The sequence below is a fragment of the Pan paniscus genome, chromosome 16, assembly GCF_029289425.2.
Source record: "Pan paniscus chromosome 16, NHGRI_mPanPan1-v2.0_pri, whole genome shotgun sequence".
NCBI lineage: Eukaryota > Metazoa > Chordata > Mammalia > Primates > Hominidae > Pan > Pan paniscus.
The window spans coordinates 74,200,160-74,214,478 of record NC_073265.2 but is presented as its reverse complement, the minus strand read 5'-3'; the positions used below and the strand labels follow the sequence as shown (position 1 = coordinate 74,214,478).

At 49.2% G+C, this 14,319-nt stretch overlaps 3 pseudogenes across 1 annotated transcript; 1 reads left to right on the top strand and 2 right to left on the bottom strand.

Annotated features, from left to right (window-relative positions):
• Positions 1-1,298: 1,298 nt before the first annotated feature.
• Positions 1,299-7,843, bottom strand: LOC117975953 (putative golgin subfamily A member 6-like protein 19; annotated as a pseudogene). Its single transcript, XR_010109985.1, has 6 exons — positions 6,133-7,843; positions 5,185-5,265; positions 3,217-4,520; positions 2,890-2,950; positions 1,748-1,849; positions 1,299-1,537 (listed from the first exon to the last, which is right to left on the bottom strand). The product of XR_010109985.1 is annotated as a putative golgin subfamily A member 6-like protein 19 (transcript).
• Positions 7,348-7,885, bottom strand: LOC134729102 (uncharacterized; annotated as a pseudogene).
• A 3,655-nt stretch (positions 7,886-11,540) lies between these two features.
• LOC129394028 (golgin subfamily A member 2-like) overlaps positions 11,541-14,319 on the top strand; it is a 42,436-nt pseudogene continuing 39,657 nt past the window's right edge.

The following is a 14,319-nucleotide window of genomic DNA, read 5'->3' as shown; positions in this document are numbered from 1 at the left end:
TGCAGTTTGTAAACATTTTAAGTTGCATAAACTGCTCCTTGATTTTCAAATGTAGTATAATACTGTCTACTAAAATTCCTTTTTGTTTCAACTAAGTACTCTCACATATATTAGTTTATAATAATGTTTGTTATTATTTTTAAAGTCTTTTCCATTCAAGAAAAAGAATTCCTATGTCAGATGGTTGAAGACTAGGTATTAGCCAGAGAGGTCTAGATGGTAAAATCCATCTTCTAGCTTCAAGTAAGCTCCATGAACATAGAGGAATGCCAGGTGTCACGCAGCTTTCCTTCACTCGAATTCATTCTTGACTAGAGCCTGTATGCCTGTTCCAGGGACATTTAAACTCTTAAAGGATTTCTTCTGATCTTTACTAAATACATTAAGGAGAATGCCAACCAGTGCCCTTTTGTGTACTGGGACATGTAGTCATGTGATTAAAACAGGGAACACGAACTCTGACTTTAAAATGTATTGTAGATATAAATGCTCTCAGCTAGAAAAGGTTGTCCACATCCACAGTCATGATGGGAGCCTTTCATTCCTCAGAAATAATCCCCTTTTAGGTCATCAAAAAAGAGTACAACTGCCACAGCTCATGATGCAATATCTTCATGAGCCCAGAGCACATGCAAATCCTAAGGGAACTACCGTAGTACAGTGCTCATTCTTGGCACCAGAACAAATGAAACATATTCTATCCTGCACACACCTGCCAGAGCAGGCCACTTTCCTCTTCTGGGAGATTTAAAAAGCTCCCCAAAATGTTATTACTCCCATCCCCAATACACAGAAAAAGGGGGAAAGGCTGTTTCCAGCGCTCCACCTTTAAACAACTGTAAATGTCAGTACTCACAGTGGCATATTACAAAGTAATAGACCGCGCACTTGAGGGCAAACCACATATTGAGCTAATGAAGAGCTCACTGTGATTAGGATTCGATCAAACATAACAGCAGAACATAAGGAAATTTTATTTGAATTCCGTAATGAATATACAGGCTGTACTAACATTAAAAAAGCATGGCAGCCTATCCCAAACCAGCAAGAACAGTTGTGTGCATATAGTGGGTCTTTGTGTGTTTGAACTCCCATCACATAAGGGCAAACTCGATATGCATGCTAGCGTCCTATAATTATCAAATTTAAAAAATGCTAAAGGATGCCAGAGTGAACATGAGGGAAAGACCCACTCTCATTTAACTTTTTACAAATAAATTTAAACTATAAATTGGAAACACAAATAAATTTAAACTATAAATTAGAAACACAAATAAATTTAAACTATAAATTAGAAACACAAATAAACATAAATGGCTCTAACATTCAAATGAAGTAAATGAATTGTGTAGGATATTAACCCCTTAAACGTTTTTTTTTTTTTTTTAATTTCTTGACCCGCTCTTAGATGATGGTGATGTTTAGCTCTCTGTTCTCGGCGGCCCGAAAAGAATGGCATGCAGCCTCTCCTGCTCCTCCTGCCGCCTCTCCTGTACCAACAGCTTCTCCACTCAAGCCTGGGTGCTCCTGGGGAGTCCTGCATTAGAGGAAGCAGCTGCTGGATCTGCTGTGCAGTGGGGTTGTCATGGGGGAGAACCCTCCCTGTCCTCTCCCGGTGCAGCCTCCATGCTATCAGTGAGGCTCAGCTCACTAAGATCTTCAGAGAGAGGGAGGGGGGTGGGAATCTGAGCACAGTGCAAGCCTCCCCTGCTCCTGCCTGCCCACCCCGCCTGAGGGCTCTACTCACCACCCTGCTTGTCCGCACACCCAAGCTCCTGTGGGACTGGGGCTCCAGGTACTGGTCTGGCTGCTGCTGCAGACTCGGAGCCTCTTGGCTCTTCAGCTCCACCTGCCGGAAGACCCTGGGCATGAGGACATGTGGTGGCTGGCTTCCAGATTCCTGGCCCATTAATAGGGTAGCGAGGGCACTGTGGGGCTCTGTGGCCTGCCCAGGCCCCTGGCCCCTTGCTCCAGGCCTAAGAGACTGGCTCCCTTGCCTAGAACCCCATGCCTCCTTCCCTAGCATCAAATCTCACGTCCTTTCTCCCAGCATTTAAACTGTAGGCCACAGACTGGTGGAAAAGCAGGCGGAGCCAACCACCATCTGCTAAGTGTGCTACATGCCTAATGTTTCCACGTATTATCTCATTTAATCCTCAGCACCTCTGCAAGGAAAAGGCTAACTTCCTTTTGAAGTTAAAGAAACAGAGACTTAGAGATGCAAAGTAGTTGAATTATGACCAGTGGAACCGAGGCCGGAATCCAGTTTGAATCTAAGGAGTCTTTTTTGTTTTTCTGTTTTGTTTTGTTTTGAGAGAGTGTCACTCTGTGTCCCAGGCTGGAGTGCAGTGGTGCAATCTCAGCTCACTGCAACCTTCACCTCCCGGGCTCAAGTGATTCTCGTGTCTCAGCCTCCCGAGTAGCTGGGATTACAGGCATGCACCACCAGGCCCGGCTAATTATTATTATTATTATTTTTAAGTTTAGTAGAGATGAGCTTTCACCATGTTGGCCATGTTGGTCTCAAACTCCTGACCTCAAGTGATTGTCCTGCCTCAGACTCCCAAAGTGCTGGGATTGCAGGCGTGAGCCACCACACCCGACATAAGGAGCCTCTTATACCACTGTCTCTTCCTCTGTGATTGGGGGGCTCCATGCCTCTAGCTGGGATGATGATGTCCAGACCTGGGAGGACCCCAGGGCTACCCACCTCTAAAAGTCAGAGGGCAGGAAGCAAGAAACAGTCATAGGACTGCCCCGGAGGGTGCTGGGGTCACCTGTCCCCAGGCTGCAGCTGCCTGTGGCCTGGCACCTCCCCTCCCCAGAGGCTGGTGCCCGCCTCCCACATCTTCTTGGATGGGTCGGAGGTTACAGTCTCTTTCAGCTCACCCGACTTCTTCAGCTCCTTTACTTGCTGCTCCGGCTGCAGTGTGCTCTTGTTCTCGTTGTTCTGGACAGAGAGAAGCAATCAGTGGCCACCCACTAAAACTGGAGACCCCAGAACTTAGTGTCTGCCTCCCATGGCACCGGGAAGGGTGGAGGCAGGTTAGAAAAATATCCCCTCTCTCCCACAGCCATCAGAGCAGGGCTCTGGCTCACAGATGCCTTTAGAAGTACCATTTCATGTGAAGGCTACAATGCCCCATTTTACAGGTGGGGAAACAAAGGCCTTGAGGGCTAGGGAAGAGGGCAGCCTCCCCAGGTGGGGCAACGCACCAGCTCCTCGAAGCCGCTGCGTGGCTCGGCCCGCTGCTCGTAGAGGGCTTCCCACCCCAGCTCCAGCATCCTCTCCAGCTCCCGCAGCCTCTCCAGCTCCTGCAGAGTCTCCTGCTGCCACAGCCTCTCATCCTCTTGCCGAAGCCTCTCCTGCTCCAGGAGCTTTTCCACCTCGTCCAGCAGCCTCTCCCTCTCCAGCAGCCTCTCCTGCTCCTCCTGCCGCCTCTCCTGTTCTAACAGCTTCTCCACCTCTTCCAGCAGCCTCTCCTGCCCTGGCAGCTTCTGTTCACACAGCCTCTCCTCCTGTTCATGTAGCCTCTCCTCCTGTTCACGTAGCCTCTCCTCCTGTTCACACAGCCTCTCCTCCTGTTCATGTAGCCTCTCCTCCTGTTCATGTAGCCTCTCCTCCTGTTCACACAGCCTCTCCTCCTGTTCACGTAGCCTCTCCTCCTGTTCATGTAGCCTCTCCTCCTGTTCATGTAGCCTCTCCTCCTGTTCACGTAGCCTCTCCTCCTGTTCACACAGCCTCTCCTCCTGTTCATGTAGCCTCTCCTCCTGTTCACGTAGCCTCTCCTCCTGTTCACACAGCCTCTCCTCCTGTTCATGTAGCCTCTCCTCCTGTTCATGTAGCCTCTCCTCCTGTTCATGTAGCCTCTCCTCCTGTTCACGTAGCCTCTCCTCCTGTCTCCTGTTCAGGAGACTCAACATCTGATTGTTTTCCACCTCAGCCTGGAGCTGTCTTCCCACACTCTCTAGCTCCTTCCTTAGGTGGTTGGTCTCATCTTGTAGCTGCTCCACCTTAGATGGCCCTGCTGGGGGCTCTGGGGCCAGGGGTTCAGCTGACAAAGGAAGCAGACAATAAGGGCCTCTGGATTCTCAAAAAAAAAAATCCTCCCTTCGGTGCACAGCTCCTCCTCTCAGGCTTCCCAAACTTGGCCTCACTGCTAATGCCTCCTCACACCCAGATGGTAGCCAATCTTCCAAGTCACTTTCAGATAGAGAGCACTGTGGGTGGCGGACAATGGGCACTCCTCCCTCTTTACTGATGGGGACACTGAGGCTCATGGAGATGACAAGACTTGTCCTCTCCTGGCACAGACCTCTTTCCCTCTGCCTCAAAGCCCTTCCATCCACCCACCTCCCTGGGGCATTCTAAGTCACCCCCACAGCCCTCTAATGCCAGTCCTGCTGCCAGGTCATGCCAGCCCCATCTTACCCGTCTGCTTTTTGAATTTGAACAAGCTCCTCCCAAGCTTCTGTACCCGATGTGTCTTATGCTTCTTCTCCTCCTTAGATGTGCGAACCTGCCCAAAGCAAAGGGGGAAAAGGGCCCTGGAGGGAGGGGCTGGTGAACCTCTAGAGACAGAGTTTGAGAAAGGCCCACCCCCCTTCTGCCAGTTTGTGATTTGGAAACGTGCATTCATTCAACAAACATTTACTGAGCATGTACAGGCCAGGTACAGTTCTTCATAGCAGAGATATAAAACAGCAAAGGACAGACAGGAGCCCTTGGCCCTGAGGTTTCCATTCTAGGGGCCTTTAAATCTCTGACTTTCAGAGCTAACCGAGACCTTTGATACTCTCTACCTCCTCCAGAAACACGAGCATAAAGAGGAGAGATGGCTTGTCCAGACTCAAAAAGCAAATTAGGGACTGAGGCAGGGCAGAAATATGGACCCCTGACAACCAGTCAGGCTAGTGCTTCCCGGAGAGGTGACAACCCCAGGGCATGTGTGGCAAGGACTGGAGCAGAGGTGTCTGGAGAAGAGAGAGTCAGCAAACAGGGCAGTGCAGAAGAGCCATGCTGCATGTTCTGTGCTCTGGGGTCCCTCCAGGTGAGACCTGGGTGCCCAGCTCCCCATTTGCCCTTGGCATCAGGGGCCCCTAGCCCCTTTCTTCAGGGCCCCAAGAGGAAACTGGAGTCCAGGATTGACCAGCTGTAATCAGGGGACCCCACTGGACTCTTACCGGTGAATTGATGTTTTCAGTGAGTTGACTGATTATTGCGGAGCTTGAATCCAGGGCCACTGCTAGTTCTTGGTACTGGCTCTGAGGTGCATGCAGAGAGAAGGAGTTGGAGGAAGATTGTGGGGAGGGGTAGAGAGAATAATCATTAGGGCTGGTGGGGGTGTGTGGGCTGCCTCAGCTGGCAGAGGGGCAACAAGCCCCTGCTGTGGGAGGAGGTTGGAGGGCTGGCCTGCAGGGTCACTGCATCTCGGCCCAGGGCCTCTGACCTCCAGATCCTCCAGGGTAGCAGAGGATGCACGACCCTCCCCGTAGATACCTGTTGCTGACTGCAAGAGATGAGAGTGCACATGGAGATGTTCTGTCCCCCCTCACTGTCTAAGCACTCTGACTTCCTTTCTTCCCCCATCAACTGGCAAAAGCTTCTTTTCTGTCTATCTTGGACCCTTTTTCCCATAACTCGTTTGTGCCAACTTCTCTCATGGTTCTTATCTCCCCACCATCCCACCCTGGGGCCCTTTCAGTGACTCCTAAAGGGACAGCCTGATGGCAAGTGGCTCTTCTCATTGGCCTGGCTTCCCCTTGAGACTGGGGATGAGGAAAATCAAACAGCAACGACCATTTCCTCGGTGTCCTGGGTGTTTGCAGCAGGCCATGTACTAAGGATTCACATAAAAGCAACAGTAACGAATCTCATTTAAACTTCACAAATGGAAGTCAAAAAATACCACCTCTATTATACAGATGTGAAAAGAGAGGCCCAAAGACCTCAAGCAACTTGCCCTAAATCATATGCTAATCAATCCCAAATCAATCCTTAGCAGACGGAGAGGCAGGATTCAAATCCAGAATTCTTAACCAGTACCCAACAGTCCATCTACAATCTTAACAATTACCCTCTACTGCCCCTTGGACCCCCTGTCCCCAGGACCCTGGCCCGCCGAGACTCACATCCCCAGGTGAGTGGTAACCACCAGAAGTGGCTGTGTCAGGGCTACTGCCATTGATTTTCTTTTTCCTGTTAGCTCCTGCTGGAATGCCAGGGCTCTTCCTCTGCCAATATGCTTTTAACTGTGGGAAAGAAGAGCAGTAACACTCATGAGAATGATCAGCCCCTACAGCCACATCCTCCTTTACAGTTTTGACAAAATACCCTTATATACCATCTGATGTAATGCCACCAACAACTGTACAAGGTGTTGTCACAATCACTTAGTGACTGAGAGGGATTGATATCATGGATAGAAAAAAAAAAAAAAAAAGAAAGATCAAAAAAGGAACTTAAACTTAAAGGACTGGAACTTAAACTCAGTCCTCTGACTCCAAGCTCTGGGGTTTTGCCATGAATCAGCAGCTGCCAGGGACCAAAACCAGGGGCAGAGGTAGAAAAGTAAACATGAAGCAGGCAGGAGCTGTAGGCCGTGTGGTTTAGAGTCACACATCCTCACAGGTCTGCTAGCATGAAGAAGCGCACCAGTACCTCTCACACTTTCATATCAATGTGTCCTCATGGCAGAAGGCAGCTTTTGTATTAAATCCGGGAATTTATCAGAAAGAGGACAACCCAAGCCTCATTTCAGAGCGAAGTCTGGTATACGCTTGGAAACCTATGTGTCTGTCATCCCTAAGTACATTAATGCATTTTCTCAAGAGAATCAAGGGAAAATGATGCTTCAGAAAGATGTCCCACATTTATCCTGTGGCACTCAAAGTACCCCAGGTTGAGACGATATGAGGAAGATTCAAGCTGTCAAGTTCAGTTTCCCAAGATCTATTCCACAGAAGATGAGCAAATCTCACTTCAGAGGCCACTCACTGAAGGGCAGTCTGGTCCCAGAACCGTGGAGAACTCAGAAAAAAATGTGAAAGTCTCTCTGGAAAGTAGAAGCCTGGGAAAAAACGAAACCAAACCCATTCTCCCATTGCCACCCAGAGATACTGTGAACATTTTGAGCTCACAGGGGAAGTGTAGGCTTTTCCCACTGTCAATGTCTATGTGAAGGGAGTAAGGCATCCTGAAACCTCTTGCTCCTAGGTCCCATAGTCTCCACTCCCCTTCCAGCTGGAAATTTGTGCTGCAACCAGAGGAAGCAGAAATGGGGTGAGAAAACTTAGGGGACTGGGTTGTACGATCAAAGGCCGGTCTTGCAGCAGTAATGACAGTTCCTAGGGGCACTGTGACATCATTGCATTCCACTCCTCCCAGGGGAGGGGACCACATCAGCGCGATGCCCGAGTCGCTGCTCCACGATGGGGGAGGGAAACACACGGTTTCGACCCAGGTCCCCAGAGACACCAGCCCAAGAAGCCTAGGGAGGTCGAGCTTGGGGCAGCAGGAGGGGAGGGCAGAGTCTGCAGTAGGGAGCCCCGGGAGTCACCAGCCCAAAGCCACCCAGGGATGACTGGTGAGGGCAGGGCCTGGGGCTGGGGGACCCAGGTCCTGGGAGACGCAAGCCCAAAGAGCCCAGGGAGGTTGGGCTTGGGGTGGCAGGAGGTGAGGGCTGATTATGGAGCAGGGAGCCCCAGGAGTCACCTGCCCAAAGTCACCCTGGGGTGATTGGCAAGGGCAGGGACTGGGCTGCTTGCTGAAGGCGTGGGGCTGACTGACTAGGCTTTGGTTGGGGGAGCCCAGAGGGGCTGGGGTTGGGGGGCCCCATCTGGTATGCCTCAGGAGTGGTATGGACTCTGGCACCGGTCTTGTCATCAGAGGGGATCTGTGGCTGGGTTGGGGGCCATGACCTGGTGTGTTTTACCTTTTTCTTGGCTGCGGCCAATTTCCCCTGTTGTGTTTTTTCTGACATCGCGGGGTGGGGAGGGAGGCGGGGTTGGGGCCACAACAGCGAAATACCAGTGAGCGCTGCTCAATGCCTCCAGTCACCTACCAGGCAGCTGTGCAACTGAGCCACAGGTGGCGTAACCAGGGCACCAATGGAACGCAGAATAGGGGCGTGGCCTTAATGCTCCAAGCCCATTGGTCAGTGAGAAAGATGAAAGGGAAAGGAGGCGTGGCCAGGCAGCAGCATGTCCAGAGGGACCTGTGGCATCATAAGGAAAGCTGCCCAGGCAACCGCTGTCCCCGCCCACTCAGAGAAAGGGGAGGGGCCGCCCACTCTGGGAGAGGGGAAGGGCTGGGTTTTGCTTTAAAACTTTTAAAACTGTAAAAAATAAACTTTAAAAAATATATGTGTATATACTTTATATATATGTGTGTCTGTGTGTGTGTATCTATGTGTTCCTCCAGAGCTGTCTTCATTATGCAGCTTCTGTGCAAAGTCTGTGATTTTGGCCTATATTTTTCATCTTCAAATGGAGTACAAGAATTACCAGTATTACCTTAACTGAGATATAGATCCTATAAAAATGGAAAATCCATAGCATGCTTGATGATTAAGGAAGCCGACTATAGTATCCAACATTCCAATAAGACAAAATAATCACAACAATTTCTCTTTTTTGGAAAAATGTTTGTCTTATTCTCCTACATTATTGTTAAGATTTCTTTTAAAAACAAGAAACATGTCTAATATCTTTAAAAACACAAAGCTTTTGGGCCGGGTGCGGTGGCTCACGCCTGTAATGCCATCACTTTGGGAGGCCAAGGTGGGTGGATTGCCTGAGGTCAGGAGTTCGAGACCAGCCTGGCCAACATGAAGAAACCCTGTCTCTACTAAAAATAGAAAAACTAGCCAGGCGTGGTTGCGGGTGCCTGTAATCCCAGCTATTTGGGAGGCTGAGGCAGGAGAATCACTGGAGCCCAGGAGATGGAGGTTGCAGTGAGCCAAGCTCACGCCACTGCACTCCAGCCTGGGCGACAGAGCAAGACTCCATCTCAAAAGAAATAAAATAAAATACAAAATAAGTAAGAACACAAAGCTTTCAATTTAATAACCACTTAAAGCTCTTTACTGGTTTAAGAGAAATACAAGGCCCATTTTTCTAGAATCACCTGGCCTCTCTAAGCCTTGCAAATGAAACTGAATTTCTCACTTGATACTTGGCTATCACTTGCAGTCATGAAAACCAAGAATTTGTTATGTCACTGTGTATTACTTGTTACCTGAAATCCACACTAGGCTGGGATCAAGGGTTGAATCTTTCATGATTTTCTCCATAACCTGTGTGCTTCTTATCCCACACCAAACTAAGCTTTTTTTCTAGAGCTCTGCAATTTACAGTTAGTATATGAGAGCAGTTCTCAAAAATGTAGTCTCTGGACTAGCAGCTCCAGCAGCACCTGGGAACTTCTTATAAATACACATTCTCAGGCCCCACCCTGGACCTGATGAATCAGAAACTCTGGAGTAGGGCTCAGCAATCTGTGCTGCAGTAATCCCTCCAGGTGTTCAAGAACCTCTGGCATACAGCAGGTAGAAAAATGTGTTTCCTTCTGTAGGTCCAAAACCAGGGATACTATATGTTCTGTCTCTATATGAAACAATGACATGCAATTAAAAGACATAAATCTCCTTCCTGCTCCCACCTTCCAGCCAATGTGTTTTATTTTTATGAGTTAAATAAGAAAACAATCAGAGATTTCGTCTAAATCGCACATTTACAGGTATCAGTTCTCATCCAGCCTGATCTTATCCAATATCATTTATATTCTCTTACATGTGAAGTTTTAGAGAAGGATCTTCACAATGTAAGACTCAGGCACACTAGGAGTTCTATAATAAAACACCAAGTAGATCAGAATGTCCAAACTTACTGGAGAAGAAAAGTGGAATCATTGGCTATATTTTCAAATGGCAATAAACAGGAAATTAAAGTTTTGAATTTTTTTTCACCTTCATCCTTCCAAGTTAATAGAATTAAGCCAAAATACTTGTCTTCCAAAGCCTCTAGCCAGGCAAAATTTTACTATATTACTTCTTGCTTTTCAATGGCTATAAAGCAGACTCCTGGTAGGCACATTTGGTATACCTGCAAAGATGAAGAACTAAACAGTTCCATCTGTTCAATACTGAAACAAAAGTCCTGCAAACCTCGGATGGTGAGTGTAATACTTCAGCACTAGCACCAAAGCCTCAAATATGAAAAGATACCAAGAACACCACTAGCAAACAAAACTAAACTCTCGGCTGGGAGCTCTAGTTCATGCCGTAATCCCAGCACTTTGGCAAGCAAAGGCGGGAGGATTACTTGAAGCCAGGAATTCAAGAGCAGCCTTGGCAGCATAGTGAATTCACACCTCTACAGAAAGTTTTTAAAATTAGCTGGGTGTGGCAGCACACTTCCCGGGGCTGCTGTGCCATTGCTGGAAACTTCTCTGTGGAGAGTACCAAGTACTTCTACCTGTAGCATTTTCCCTGGCTGGAATCCTGCAATTATCACAGTAGCCTGAGATCCAAGAAGGCAGGGCAGGAGCATCGTGTCCCCTTCCCAGCAGGTGCAAGGGAGGCTGGGGGGTGAGGCACAAGCCCGTGGGAGGGTGAGGAGCAGGAGGGATGCATGGTGAGCCTCTGTTGACTGCTTGCTGCCTCAGCTGGAAGGTCAGGACCCAATGTCTATTACAGGTTAAATTACAGAAGTATTTCAGATTTTGGATTTTTTTCAGATTTTGGAATTCGAAAATCTGAAATCCAAAAGGCTCCAATGAGCATTTCCTTTGAATCTGGCCTTCGAACATCATGTCGGCACTCAAACAGTTTTGGATTTTGAAGCATTTCAGATTTTGGATTTTCGGATGAGGGATGCTGTATTATCTTCTGAATGAGGCCACTCCTTCAGGAAAGGCCAGAGCTTGGGGACGTGGAGCTGCAGACCAAAGAGGTGATTTCTGTAGTGGCTTTCAGTGCAGAAGGGCCTACAAAGTGGTTTAAAGCAAGCCACAAACTAGGAAACCCAATATTTAGCTAATGGAACTCTGATAAAACCTGCTCAAGATGTCTGTCTCTACTAATTCAGATGGAGCCAAGCCAAAGCATCATTATTATTTTAAAAAGGCACCAATCCCTCTGCAAAAGCACTGAATTATATCATGATACAATCATCAATTGTACCATGCATCACCATCAGCGGCGGTCTTTTAGGGATATGAAGAAGGGGTTTTCACAATACATCGCATGACACACCATCTTCCAAATCTCTAAACATTTCTCTCCACAGCCCAGTCCTCTCCATAGTTGTCCAAATCCCTCCCTCTTTTCTCTTGTTGTCTCCAAAACTCAAAACCATGCTCTGACTTTCTATATCCCGCCCTCCCCTTCTTGGACCACCTGGGAAGCCCCCCGCTTCCCCAGGGTGTCCCCTCCTCCCCTTCTGGGATCAGTCATCTTTCCTCAAATGGACCAGTTCGGCCTCTCTTAGTTTCTCCAACTCTGCATCTCAACCTTTCTCCCTTCACTACACAATAATGTCCAGGAGGCAAAGAGCCCACAAACCTGGGAACCTCCCTTTCCAGAAGGGAGGAGAGAGGTGACTACAAATATTTGGTTATGATTTTCTTCCCTGCCACGCCTGTTTTCATGGGCAGTGCTGAGCCCCAGTCCTGGCAGAGCTCAGAACCAGGCTCTCATGAGCTGGGGCAAGTGGGGCCTAGGGAGCCTCTGGGTTGAGGACCTTGCACCCCACTCTGCAGCTGCCCTGCTGATTTGGCTCATGCAACCTCTCCTCCCGGGCTCAAGCGATCCTTCTACATCGGTCTCCCGAGTAGCTGGGATTTGGGCTACCACGTTTGGCTAATTTTTGTATCTTTTAGTACAGATGGGGTTTCACCTGTAGCCCAGGCTGGTCTCGAACTCCTGGGCTCTAGTGATCTACCCTCCTCGGCCTCCCAAAGTGCTGGGATTACAGATGTGAGCCACTGCACCCGGCCTTGTGCCAGCTTTTAAATATCAACAAGGACAGATTAGAGAACAGTGGAAGAGGGTGAGCAGCATGATGAAGTGATACAGAAATAATTTCACATGAAGAACTGGGCATGCTTGGCCTTTTTTTTTTTTTTTTTTTTTTAAGCCATTCTGGGTTGGGTGCTGAGGCTCACACCTGTAAGCCTGTAATCCCAGCACTTTGGGAGGCCGAGGTGGGTGGATCACCGGAAGTCAGGAGTTCAAGACCAGCCTGGCCAAAATGGTGAAACCCCGTCTCTACTAAAAATACAAAAAATTAGCTGCAATTGGTGGCATGTGCCTGTAATTCCAGCTACTCGGGCAGCTGAGGCAGGAGAATCGCTTGAACCTGGGAGGCGGAGGTTGCAGTGAGCTGATATCATGCCATTGCACTCCAGCCTGGGCAACAAGAGTGAAACTCTGCCTCAAAAAAAAAAAAAAAAAAAAAAAAGAAAGAAAGAAAGAAAAAAGAAAAGAAAATATATCTATGCACCAGAGCTCAACACTAGGTTAGGAGCATTTCTGAGATTTGGAGCTATTCAACTATGGAAGTTCCTGGCACATACATCAGGTATTCACAATACCCTTTCTCAGGTGTTTGGTCACTGCTAGTGAGCCTGCCTGGATCAGTGTTTCCCAAATGGCAGTCATTTGCATCTTTGCATTTTTGGGGGGGGGGTTGTGGGGGTATATCCCATACCAGATTTTTAAAAAATTGACATTAAAAATACATGTATAAAATGTGTAAAGTGCACTAATCTAAAGTGCACTGGATGTATTTTTTATTGATGTACATACTTTTGTTATCCATCACCCAGGTCAAAATACAGAATCAGCACCACAGAGGGTTCCCTCCTCCTCCTTCCCAGCCAATAATCTTCTCCTCCTACCTAACCAACTGTTCTTACTTCAATCACTGTCAACTAGTATTTTACATTCTTGAACTGCATATAAAGTGTCTCAAGTTTTACTTAACACTTTTCTTGAAAAACACTTGTTTTTTGCCACTTTTTATTTGACCTAAGAAGTAACATTAATGAAACAATGATTTGATGTGATAGGCATTTCCCTCCTAATGAGCACTAAAACACTTAACTATTTGAAAAAAGAAGTTTCTCCGTGTACCAACTAATATATTCTCGTCGGCCGCCGTTGGTACACGGACCACATTTTGTTTCTCAAAGCAATCCGATGATTTCTGAGGTCTTTTGCAGCTTGAACACGGAACGACTGTGGTGATCGAGTAGCCAAAAGTTCACGGAATGCACTGTCACAATTGTGATTCCGCCATAGCGCCGTGCATCCATCCAACACTTGTTTAATACCTATATTTAATACCTAATACCTTAGACTGTCCTAGGCTGTGGACGCAGAAGACTCAACCCCACTTCCTGAGTTGAAGTGGGGGAAATAGAGGAGTAAATCATTTCACGATGTGTGGTTAAATGCTACAGCTCAGGTAACCACGAGCACACAGAGAAAGGGCAGTTTCTAGAAACAGGGCGGAGAGGAGACCGTGAGTGGGCATTTCCCAGAGCAGTCTCTGCCAGCCACCCTGCTGTGATCACTTTGCCACAGAGCAGCCCCGGCGGTCAACCTCAGCCTCCCTGAGCAACCTGAGCGCCCCGCCCAGGTGCCTTACTATTGGTCTCGTGGAGCGGGATGGGCAGCTCTGCCGTGCAATCCCAGCTCGCAGCCCTTGCTCCGCGTGTACTCACGGGAGGACTCGCAGACGTTACTGCCCTCTTGCGTGCCCCGGCCACCCCCGGGCAGCTTGTAGCCGGTGCGCGGGGTGGCTGGGGCTAGGTGCAGAGCTGTCGCGGAGCCGGAGCAGCAGCGGTGAAGCCCCTCGGCTCGGCCGAGACCGCCGTGCCCATCGCTCGCCTCGGTTGCCGCCGCTTTAGCCGCAGCCGCTGCTGCCGCCGCCGGGGGAGAGGCAGCCTATTGTCTTTCTCCGCGGCGAAGGTGAGGAGCTGTCTCGGCTGGGCCCGCGGGGGAGCCCCGGGAGCCGCACGGTGAGAGCGCAACTTAGTTGGCGGAGTTGGGGGAAGTTTTGTGATTTGAGGAGGGGTCGGGGTGCGGAGCGCGGCCCGTCCCCTGCGGCCGCTCGGTGGGGCGGGCCCCAGAGGAGGGTCGGGGGCTGCGCGGGGCTTCAGGGGCGGGCGGAACGGATGGGTAGCCGGGCGGCGCGGGGACCCCAGCTTTGCGGACCCCTCCTCCCTGCGCATCACCCTTCTCCCGCATTGTCTGCTTGGGGCTCGGCGCGCCTCCCACTCCGCAGCCCAACTTGGGGGCCGTCGCCGCTTTC